The 11344-nt window shown below is 46.8% G+C and overlaps 1 protein-coding gene across 1 annotated transcript in view; it reads right to left on the reverse strand.

Moving 5' to 3' along the window:
- The window catches only part of LOC118215763 (tumor protein p53-inducible protein 11-like), a 55809-nt gene extending 46122 nt beyond the window's left edge, over positions 1-9687 (reverse strand). The window contains exon 1 of the mRNA XM_035396746.1: positions 9548-9687. The gene's annotated coding sequence lies outside the window, so the exon portion shown is untranslated. The remainder of the gene's footprint in view (positions 1-9547) is intronic.
- Positions 9688-11344: the final 1657 nt, after the last annotated feature.

Below are 11344 nucleotides of genomic sequence, written 5' to 3' on the forward strand. Positions count from 1 at the left end.
TCCTATAGCTGGGTATATACTGACGCAATGCAAATTAAGCACCTTGCTCAAGGGTACAACGGCAGTGTCCTACCTGGGAATCAAACCTGTAGCCTTTATGTTACAAGACCAGCTCCTAACCCATTATACTACACTGCCGCCAAGTTGTTTCCTCCTTTTCCTACATAGATAATACTTCGTTATGTTTGTGGTGGAGTCGTCACACTGTGATTAAGGAGGTGTACAGATGAGACACTGGCACAGCCCCGCAGAAAACAAAAATTAAGTCGTTTTTTCTTTTCTCTTATACTATAGCAGTTTCCCCAGTTCTGACTTCAAAGAGGTCCCAACCAAACAGGTCAAAAACAGGCGAGCGACGCTCGCGTCCATGCCAACGAGCCGCGATAGAACCCCCCAGAGTCCGCTAACTCCGCCCGGCCGGACCAGGGCAGGGAATTCCCACAGCCTCTCGTCGCATCGCGAGGAAACCCGCGAACACCGATCGCCAAATCTCTAGAGCGTGGCGGGGTGGGGGGGGAGGTGGGGGGGGGGGGGGGAGGCTGGGGGGTTTGGGGTTACATCTCTCTACACAGCCCTGCGTCAGCACACAAAAGAATCACCTGGGTTTTTGAGGCAGAAAGGGAGGGGGGGGGGGGGGGTTTTCAGCGGTCGAATGTCCCCCCCCCCCGCGCTTGACCTTCATTTCACCCCGAGCCGAACGCGGCGCAGAGGGGCCTGTGTCCACAGAAGCAGACGTCCAGTAAAAACAAACATTGCGAAACGCCGCCAATCTCTGGAAAAGGGCTGCTTTTGTTATGGAATCAGCGCCCGTCCAGAATAAATACGCACCAACGAATCAGTCAAAAAACAGGAGAGGCACGGAGCGCTCCCCCAGGAGAGATAAAAGCTGCCCTGCGTTCGTCCCGTCCGGCCGCCTGATAGCCTCACGTTTATACGACGGGTCCTTCAGTTCAGTGTCAAATAAAATGGCGGCTTTCAATCACACAGTCTCCCGTCCCCCTTTTTTTAACTGGGGGCGTCTGCCTGCCTGCCCGTCTGTCTGTCTGTCTGTCTGCCTGTCTGTCTGCCTGTCTATCTGTCTGTCTCTCTGCCTGTCTGTCTGCGTGACTGCAAGCCAGCCTGTCTGTCTGTCTGTCTGTCTGTCTGTCTATCTGCCTGTCTGTCTGCCTGTCTATCTGTCTGTCTCTCTGCCTGTCTGTCTGCCTGACTGCCAGCCAGCCTGTCTGTCTGTCTGTCTGTCTGTCTGTCTGTCCGTCCGCCTGCCTGTCTGTCTGTCTGTCTGCCTGTACTGTCATTGTCACCTCCCCCACCCCCGGACCCGCAGGGGGGGGGGGAAGACGTCCACTTCCTGTTAGAGAGAGGTCACGACCCACACAGGTCACAGGTCACAGGTCACATGGGCACGGCACAGATGTGGCATGTGTGTGAAACAGAAGAACAGAACAACAAGACCAGGTCAATACCTAGTGTACGGCTGGACCGGGCCGACCAATGGTGCGACTTCATAACTCGGCCGACCAATGGTGTAACCTCATCATTTACTCAGTCACTCACTCAGTCACAGACATTCACGTTTGTAGGGCTGGCCCCCGCTGTTGCGGTCCAGCCAAAAACAGAAGAACAGAACACAAACAGACTGGATGCAGCTAAAGACGGTGATTTTATACACTCCACTTCGCCGAATCTTCAGCGGGATTCGCGCATGAACGCCACCGCGGTTGCGGTAATTTGACTTTTCAAACGAGGGTGGGAATTGGATATGAACAGCCCCATGTTGGGTGCCAAATATAGAAGAAATCAAAAAAAAAAAGGAAGACAGCAATTTTAAAAGCAATCCCACTGGCGGAACAGAATCTACGGCAGAAGCGGAGATGCTTTTTTTTTTTTTTTTACCCTGAGGTGATTTGCACAGCTTGGATTTTTACAAAATCCTGCAACACAAACCTGACACACAGCTCAGGATACGAGGGCACAGAAGCTGCCCAAAAACCTGAACCCCCATCCCTTCGGTCCCATTTCCAAACTCACTCCCCACTGCTGGCCCGCAGGCTGTTCTGACACCGTAAGCCTGCCGCGTCATCAAGGGGAGAGAGAGAGAGGGGGGAGAGCGGGAGAGAAAGAGAGAGAGAGAGAGAGAGAGAGAGAGAGAGAGAGAGAGACAGAAAGAGAGAGAGAGAGAGAGAAAGAGAGAGAGCGAGAGAGAGAGAGAGGCCGCTCATTCTGCCACACTCCCCTGCAGGGGATTATGGGGGATTATTTCTCAGTGGGGTGAGATGCAGAGAAGCACAACTTCACAGCTGGAGGGATGGGATGCGTGTGCGCTGGTGCAGTCCTATATTCGACTACGATAAAACATTTACACCAAGAGTACACGTGTGCACGTGCTGTGCAGCTGCATCTCTTGATTTAAAAAAAGTTGAATAATAAAATTTTAAAAATGACAGTGCTAATTAAATAATTAAGAGAAGAAGAGTGTAAAATCCTGATGCAGTCAGAATTTTTCGGGAACCCCTGGGTGTAATCGGGCCCGCGGGGTCTCCGACCCCTCTCTGGCACACAGCAGTAAAACGAGACGTTTCGGGAGCCCGTGCGAGAGCGGGCTGAGGTCACGTGACCCACACGGGATTAACACTCCTACTCGATTCTGATTGGCTGAGGTGGGAAAGCTCTCTCTCTCTCTCTCTCTCTCTCTCTCGTCAGCGGCTTTGCAGAAACGCCATAGGCTGGCCGCATGCTGCCCGTATCAACCCTCACTCTGAACAGGCCTGAGGCGATCAGGCAGTATCGACACACGCAGCAAGGACCTCATCCTGAGTGTGCAAAACAAGCCTTCCAAACAAACCCCCCACCCATCCCACTCCACTCCACCCCCCCCGATACGAGTTCACACACCTCACAGCTGAAGCGCGTCAGTGAATCAGCCGGGGGGAAAAAAAAAAAGACGACAAACACTCTGTTAATAACAAGGCCGTCGTTCCAGTCGGCACAACAGGAATGTCGGTCTTCACGCAGGGAATGTTCTACCGTGACAAAAAAAAAAAAACAAGAGGCTGAAAAACAGGAGGAGACGCACAGGAAAATATAAATGAGGTCACCATCTGTTTCCCCCCCCCCGACCCCCCCATCCTGATCAGAGTATTCCGGGCATGGACCACCACCGCTGGCTGAGAGCCACGCGTGTGGAGAGCGAAACTGTGACCGTGCCCCCCCCCGGCCTGACCCCCCCCCACCCGGGCTGACCCCCCCCACCCTCCCGCGGGCTCGTAAGCTCACGGGGATCAGGCTGGCAGGAATGTGGGCGCTGGGACAGGACGTAAGGACATGACTGGCTTTATGTTACGCACATTACCGAAATAACCGTTCTATTAGCCTTCACACTGGTCAAATTAAAACCCCGCGCTCGGTATGCGCACAGCGTTAGCTACAGCGCTAGCTACAGCGCTAGCTACAGCGCTAGCTACAGCATTAGCTACAGCGTTAGCTACAGCGCTAGCTACAGCGCTAGCTACAGCATTAGCTACAGCATTAGCTACAGCGCTAGCTACAGCGATAGCGACAGCATTAGCTACAGCACTAGCTACAGCATTAGCTACAGCGTTAGCTACAGCGCTAGCGACAGTGCTAGCGACAGCGTTAGCTACAGCGCTAGCGACAGCGTTAGCTACAGCGCTAGCTACAGCGTTAGCTACTGTGCTAGCAACAGCATTAGCTACAGCGCTAGCGACAGTGCTAGCGACAGCATTAGCTACAGCGCTAGCGACAGCATTAGCTACAGCGCTAGCGACAGCGTTAGCTACAGCGTCAGCGATAGCGCACACGCAGTTGGTCTGACATCTCAGGAACCATTTATATTCTAAATCCGAACACGCATAAGCCAACATTTTAATTTGAGGCATTTTTTTTTTTTCCCTAGAAATATTTTTTTTGTTCATTAAATGGGTCGTAGACTCCAGAAGGCAGTTGGAACCTCCCTGGCATATGGGATCCAGATTGTACCCCCCCCCCCACCCCCCCACTTTGGGGTAATAATTTGGGAGCTGGCTTTGTAACCGGAAGGCTGCGGGTTTGATTCCCGACCGGGGGGCACTCTTGTCCCCTACAGGGTGGATACAAATGAACGATCGCCATGACATTTCCACGGCAGAGACCAGCAGGACCCTTCACACCTGCATTTACATACCTGTACATCACACCTGCACAGCCAATGAGGGGCACTAAAGAAAACACAAAGAAAAGCAGGGGCAAAACTGTCACAGAGCAAATTACTGCAGTGTCCGGCTATTAAAATCAACCCCTAAATCTTTCCTCTTTCCAAGACCTACACTCAGCAAAAAAAAAAAAAAAACAAGACCAGGTCAAAACCTAGTATATGGCTGGACCTAAAACACTTCATCTGGCCGACCAATGGTGTAACTTCATAACTTGGCCGATTATTGGTGTAACTTCATCACTCAGTCACTCAGTCACAGACATTCGCATTTGTAGGGCCGGCCCCGCTGTTGCGGTCCAGCCAAAAAAACAAATCAATGTTTTAGACAAGCGAAAGCCACAATACCGCCGGGTTCTCACACACTGCCTTCACTGAAATTGCGTCACATGCCGACGGCGATCTCTCTCTTCTAATTTGAAACCATAATGAATTCCTCAGATCTCTACACGTCTCCCTTAACGCCCCATAAGGTTGAAATGAGCGCAACCTATTAGTATTTTTCAGTATCTGCAAGGCTCCCCCCGCCCACAGGCTAATGCGCGTCTTGTTACGATCACACTCCGAACTCGCGGTTGACATTGTTAGGCTTCCGGTGCCAACCGCAAGGAATTAAATACCGCGAGCTGATCCCGCTGCCATGGCGATTATTGGATTGTTTAAAACACAAATAAACTGGCCTCACACTGCGCCTTCTCCCACAGCCGTGGAGCACCAGGCTCAGCCGATTATAAGCCAAGCGCCTTCCCCAGATGGAGACACCATCACGAAAAAAAAAAGCTTTTTAGTTTAGCGTTCTACTTCTACTTTTATTATTTCACTTAATTCACTTCACTGTCATTGCCGTTTATTGTTTGTTTATTTTCAAGAAATATATTTTTATTTTTACCTGACTTTCATTTCTTTTATTTACCTACTTTTACATTTATTGCCTCTGCTTTATTTTACTTTTTTATCACTACTATTGTTTGTATTGCTAGGATTCTTGTTATTATTCATGGTTTTAAACATTTTTATTTTTATTGTTATTGTCTTTCTACTGTTTTCAGCGCTGCTGTAGCACTTTTATGGACCTTTTTATCTTTACTACGTGAAGCACTTTCAATCTTGAAAAAAAAAATGTATTAACTTATGAATTTATTTTACTTTGATTTCATTAGATTTGACTTCATCCACGTCTAAATACAGAAAACCCGCATAAGTTTCAAACCTACCTTCCACTGGAGTTCAACCGTTTAATTCTGAGAGAGAATGCGTGCATTAGTGTTATAGGTGCATACAGTATATATGCTATTGTGTATTTATCTGCAAGAGTGTAATTATACAGTTCTGACCCACAGACTGTATAAAAGACCGAGGTCTCAATCTGACTTCCTGTATAAATACAGGTCTTGAGCTAAGCATGGCAACAGACCCAGAGCAGAGCAGAGCAGAGCGACACAGCTGAGCCAAGCAGGACACTAAAGGGTCAACGCATACTACAAGCCTCATTACTACAGCGAAGCTGGGCCATTAAACACCGGGTCGAGAAACGAGAAGGAAGAAAAACACGCGTCACGAAGAAGAGAAGGAGGGAAAGAAAAAGAAAAAACAAATACAACCACGGGATGAGGTTTTTCCATAAAAGAGGCGGGAAGAACTGAAAGCTGGGATGCAAGCGGTGATGAATTTAACCTGGACTGGCATGAAATAAATACAAAAACAAAACAAAAAAACCCCACAATGGTGTGGGTATCCAGAGGCGCTACCATCACCCAGTTCTGGCACCCCCCTCCACCCACTTCACCCCTCCCCCACCCCCACCCCCACCCCCACCCCCTGCCAGGACTCCCTAGGCTGATCTACAGTTAATGGAGCCGAGATCAGTGCTGTAGTTGACCTCCTCTCCAAGTAAACCAGTTAAAGCCATAGAGCTAATGTACATCCTCCACTAGTAGTTGGAGGTTAGCAAAGTCTGTGAAGTGCCTTTGAGACTACCTGCCCCACACCCCCCACCCCCCCCCCCCCCAACCCACTATGCCACTTCTAACCACTGCAGTGATTGGTGGGAAGATTCTAACCGCTGCTATGATTGGTGGGGAGGCTCTAACCGCTGCTGTGGTTTGTGGGAAGGTCATAACCCCTACTATAAACGGTGGGAAGGTTCTAACTGCTGCTCCGATTGGTGGGAAGGGTGCCATCCACTGCTGTGATTGGCAGGAAGATTCTAATCACTGCTGTGATTGGTGGGAAGGTTCAAGGAGCCAAACGGAAACGGAAACGGCAGGTGGGATTCTCGCGGGGCAAATGTTTGCGACGCCAGTCGTAAATTGTAGAAGGACGTAAATGACTTCACACCGCACGGGTGTCAGCGCATTTCCAAAAGAGAGCTGCATGAAACCAGAGATGTTATTAATAGAAACAGAACATAATAGTATTGTATCATTGTGCTTATCATGGGTTTTAACTCGGTTTACAAAGCTCGTATTACAGATTGTGATGTCTTAATTGTCTTTTGGACAACACACTCGTAAATGAGACGAAAATAACTTCCTGAAGGACAATAAGAAAATCTATCCCACCATGGATTTGTAATCAAATAGGCTGAAATGCTGACCGGGTCACGGCTGTTGTGCCTTTGACAGAAGTACACAAGCTGAATGTCTCCAGCAGTACAGCCAGTTAAATAAAGTTCAGCTCCAGTCCTGGAGGTCCACAGTGCCTGCGGGTTTAACTCCGGTCCTGGAGGGCCGCAGTGTCTGCATGTTGAACTCCGGTCCTGGAGGGCCGCAGTGTCTGCAGGTTTAACTCCAGTCCTGGAGGGCCACAGTGTCTGCAGGTTTAACTCCAGTCCTGGAGGGCCACAGCGTCTGCGGGTTTAACTCCAGTCCTGGAGGGCCGCAGTGTCTGCAGGTTTAACTCCAGTCCTGGAGGGCCGCAGTGTCTGCAGGTTTAACTCCAGTCCTGGAGGGTCGCAGTGTCTGCATGTTGAACTCCAGTCCTGGAGGGCCGCACTGCTTGCAGGTTTAACTCCAGTCCTGGAGGGCCGCAGTGTATGCAGGTTTAACTCCAGTCCTGTAGATGCTTTGGCCCTCCCACCCACTCTATCATTGGTTGTACAACACCTCACATTGGGGCGACATAGCTAAGGAGGTAAGAGCGGTTGTCTGGCAGTCGGAGGGTTGCCGGTTCGATTCCCGCCATGGGCGTGTCGAAGAGTCCCTGAGCAAGATACCTAACCCCTAACTGCTCTGGTGAATGAGAGGCATCAGTTGTAAAGCACTTTGGATAAAAGAGCTATATAAATGCAGTCCATTTACCTCACCTTAATTGACTCACCAGACTGCACCAGAAAAGAGGAGAACAGAGAAAAGAATTTGGATACATGTTGCTATGCTGAGGAAGACCGCTGTGCAATGACACGTCGATACTTGTCCAAAACACACATGAAACGCCCCTTTAGAACGTTAAACTGGCCCTCGGATGGTCATACAATCTGCGTCTACAACACCCAGCATAACACACAGTCAGGCACGCGCAACAACAGCAGCTGCGGGAGCTTCGGTTGGTGGGAACTCCAGCTAAAAGTGACCGGTTTTTGAGAACTCTCGAGTGTGAACGATCTTCTCTCAAAGCCTGTTTTCTTTTCAGGCAACATAAACGGGATCCCCAACGGAGAGCGAGACAGATTACGCAACGAATCAAGCCTAGCAATCTTTGGCCTCTGCAAAGAGACCAAACGCAACTATTCTGTTTGAACATGCTATTATGACATGTTGCGCAGTCAACCGCAGACATTAAAATGTGCCTTCAACCGTCTTTAAACTGTCGACTTAAATACGTGTGCCTTTTTTAATAAAAAAACAAGGAAGCACTGCGAGGTTCCTGATGGGTGCGAACCAGCAGGAGCGTCTATCAGGGCAACAGCGCAACACTGCAAAATACTGCAAATAAAGAGCAGAATTAAATTCTGTATGTGCTGTATTAACTGAGGTATTAACTGATTTATGTATTAACTGATGACATGTGAATGAGCACAGGGATTACTGCAAACCACACAATTCAGGGGAGATTTGGACATGGCTTATGTTCACGTATTCGGTTGGATAATGTTGGAATTTTACGAGTAAATAGGTAATCCTTTGCGTCACTGACAAAAGAAACAGGGAAGGGGAATCGGTAGATAAATCTTACTGACTTGACCTATGGTGTGGGATTTCCGTGTTCCGTTCTTTGAAACAAATTGGAAACTGAATTAAAATGAACAATATAATCCCTTATAAAATGGTAAAATCATTAATTTGTAAATCTTATAATGCTTCCCATATAAGCATGTATATCTAAAGTATTTATGAATGGGGTTTTTATTTCCATAATGTGAAAAGCACGCGTCTAATCACTAGCTTAAATAGCAACCGGTATTGTTTTAACTTCAAACATCCAAAGCATTGCTTTTAAACACAGAATTGGCTGCGTTCAGTCCGTACAGAACACATCAATATGCCACACGCATTTGAGTTTCCGCGAATGCTCATTTTGTCCCTCGGCATAAGCAAGAACAGTTGTCAAACAGAAGGTAATTGTATCAGCAAATGTCGCGCTGTTCCGTCTGAAGAAAGAAAAAAACATTGGTACTGGCAGAAATGTTACATTGCTTTGACGGAAAGCGACGACACGAGCACACGCAGATGGCAAAGCAGTCTCTCAATCGTGGTAAAGAAAACACCAAGTAGCTACACCCACGCTCCTAAATTGTTTAATCGTAATGCAATCTAAAGCACACAAGTCCATAAGACTCAGTTTTAGACTAATTAACGCATTGCTTATAATTTCATTTTCTTTCCAAAGCATTATCAAAATACTCATTCTAACCAGATATCTTCCTCCAGGAGTAGCCTAAGAGGTTTCTGCTTCTTCCTTAAGTTAATTATTTCTTAAATCGTGAATTCGTTCCTTCAAGGTGTTAGCTTAAATCAAGCTAATTTCTGTAATTCCAAACCAAAACATGTAACACAGTTCTGTTCAAATAGTTCTGAAATAAAAAATACTGCAATATATAGACAATCGAGGAGGAATATTTTGTATTCTAGAACACGGCATTACAAGTTCAGTCAAAAATCTCAACTTTACTCTTGCTTCGCTAGCCAACACAATTGCGCATTCTGTTACACATTTGTTAAATTAAGCAATGGTTAAACTCAGGAATAACAAGGTAGAACAACAGGTAAAACTGTTAGAAGTAGGACCCACACAATCATAGAGCACGAACAACAGTAGCCTAGATGATTTTTTTCAAGCACGTGTACATTTTCTTTTATAAATGTTAAAAGATAAATGCTGAGGAAAAAAATAATCACTCACAGGCTCAAAGCATACTAGTCCAGTAGGAAACCCTCTGATTTCTTCCAAACAGTAGCTGGACAGTACGCGGTTGTCTTGCGGTTGATGTATTTACATCGCTTTGCTGTGGTTTTGGAAACACGTCCGAGATCCGACAGAATCTCCACGCTTACCGTAATGCAACTAATAGACATGGAATTCGCGCGCGCAGCAGCGTACCGTAGATTATGAAGTACGCGCGACCACAAGAAATTAGGAACTTTTAACATTAGGAATCGAACCTATGACCTCTAGGCTACAAGCCCAGTACCTTACCCATTATACTACACTGCCTCCCAAAGATATTTGGGAGAATATTCTCGTCTTTCTTGTTTTATTGAGAGCAATCTTCTTGATTTATTTTAATTACAGCATGGCATCCTTGTAATATCATGGGTAAGGAACTTTACAGTTGAGCAAGGTACTTAACCTGCATTGCTTCAATATATATCCAGCTGTATAAATGGGTTCAATGTAAAAATAAATTAAAAAATTAATTAATTAATAAATAAAAAGTTGTGTAAATCGTTCTGGATATGAGCGTCTGCTAAATGTCTGTAATGTCATTTGGGACGCTTGCACGTGGGCACTTTCAAAACAGAGACAATGGACGCTGCCACACTGCCACCTGTATCCTCTAAATCGGTCAACAGGCACCAGCTCTGGCACAGTGCCAGCTATTGTTAGGTGATTTAAAACAAATCAGGGACTGAAAGGGATGATGGTGCTGAGGGAAGGAGGTCATAAAAAAACAGCGTTGTGGCTCATGTTGACCCACAAAGTTCCAGTAAATTCCAGTGAACTGGAATTTCATCATTCTTCCTCTGCTGACAGTGGCCAATCAGATTCAAAGAATAGGCCGCAGGCACAAAACACAAAAAGACCAATGAGAGAGCCGGGCCCCGAGCTCACCAACCAATCACCTCCAGCCCTCCGAGGCTTGTACCGTTCCTCACTGAAATTCAGCGCAGTTCACAGCAGGACTGAGTTTGAGGTAAAAATAAACACAAAAAAATGTTTCGTGTTAAATTCAGTTTGCAATGAAATTTTTGCTATATATGAAACGGTAAACTTGAGTTTTTAATTGACAGCAGGGGTCAGACATCTTAAAAGAACCTCCTTTGTTCAACACTCCTGATTACTGAGGACAGTGACTAATGCTTCTCAGTGTCTTACGTTAACGCTTCCCCAGCGATAGTTCCAGTTTGGTTTCAGTCTGGTTTTATTACATTTTAGCAGACGCTCTTATCCAGAGCGACTTACACAACTTTTACGTAGCATTTTACATTGTATCCATTTATACAGCTGGATATATACTGAAGCAATTCTGGTTAAGTACCTTGCTCAAGGGTACAACGGCAGTGTCCTTTCCCGGGAATCGAACTTGCGACCTTTCGGTTACAAGCCCAGTTCCTTACCCATTGTGCTACACTCCGGTTTTAAGCTGGTCCAGTTGGCATGAAGCTGGTTTTCGGAGATCGTCAAGCCGGCAACAAGATGGTTGAGATAGCAACTGCGCTGGCAAGATCGTGGTGGTGGGCAGGCTTGGCAAAAACAACAGCCCAGCGGCAAATTCCAGATGGTATCCAGCTGGAGCGGAAGTTCAGTCCAGCTGGATTCCGCCTCAAACTGGTAGCTGGAATTTCAACCAATCAAGGTTTATTCTGTTTCATTGTATTATTTCTAAATTATTTCAAAAGCACTTTCTATACTCGTGGCCTAAAAAAGCTCTGTACAAAATAAAGTGCTGTTGTTGTTGTTGTTGTTGTTGTTGTTGTT

This window comes from Anguilla anguilla, chromosome 16, assembly GCF_013347855.1.
Source record: "Anguilla anguilla isolate fAngAng1 chromosome 16, fAngAng1.pri, whole genome shotgun sequence".
Classification (NCBI taxonomy): Eukaryota; Metazoa; Chordata; class Actinopteri; order Anguilliformes; family Anguillidae; genus Anguilla; species Anguilla anguilla.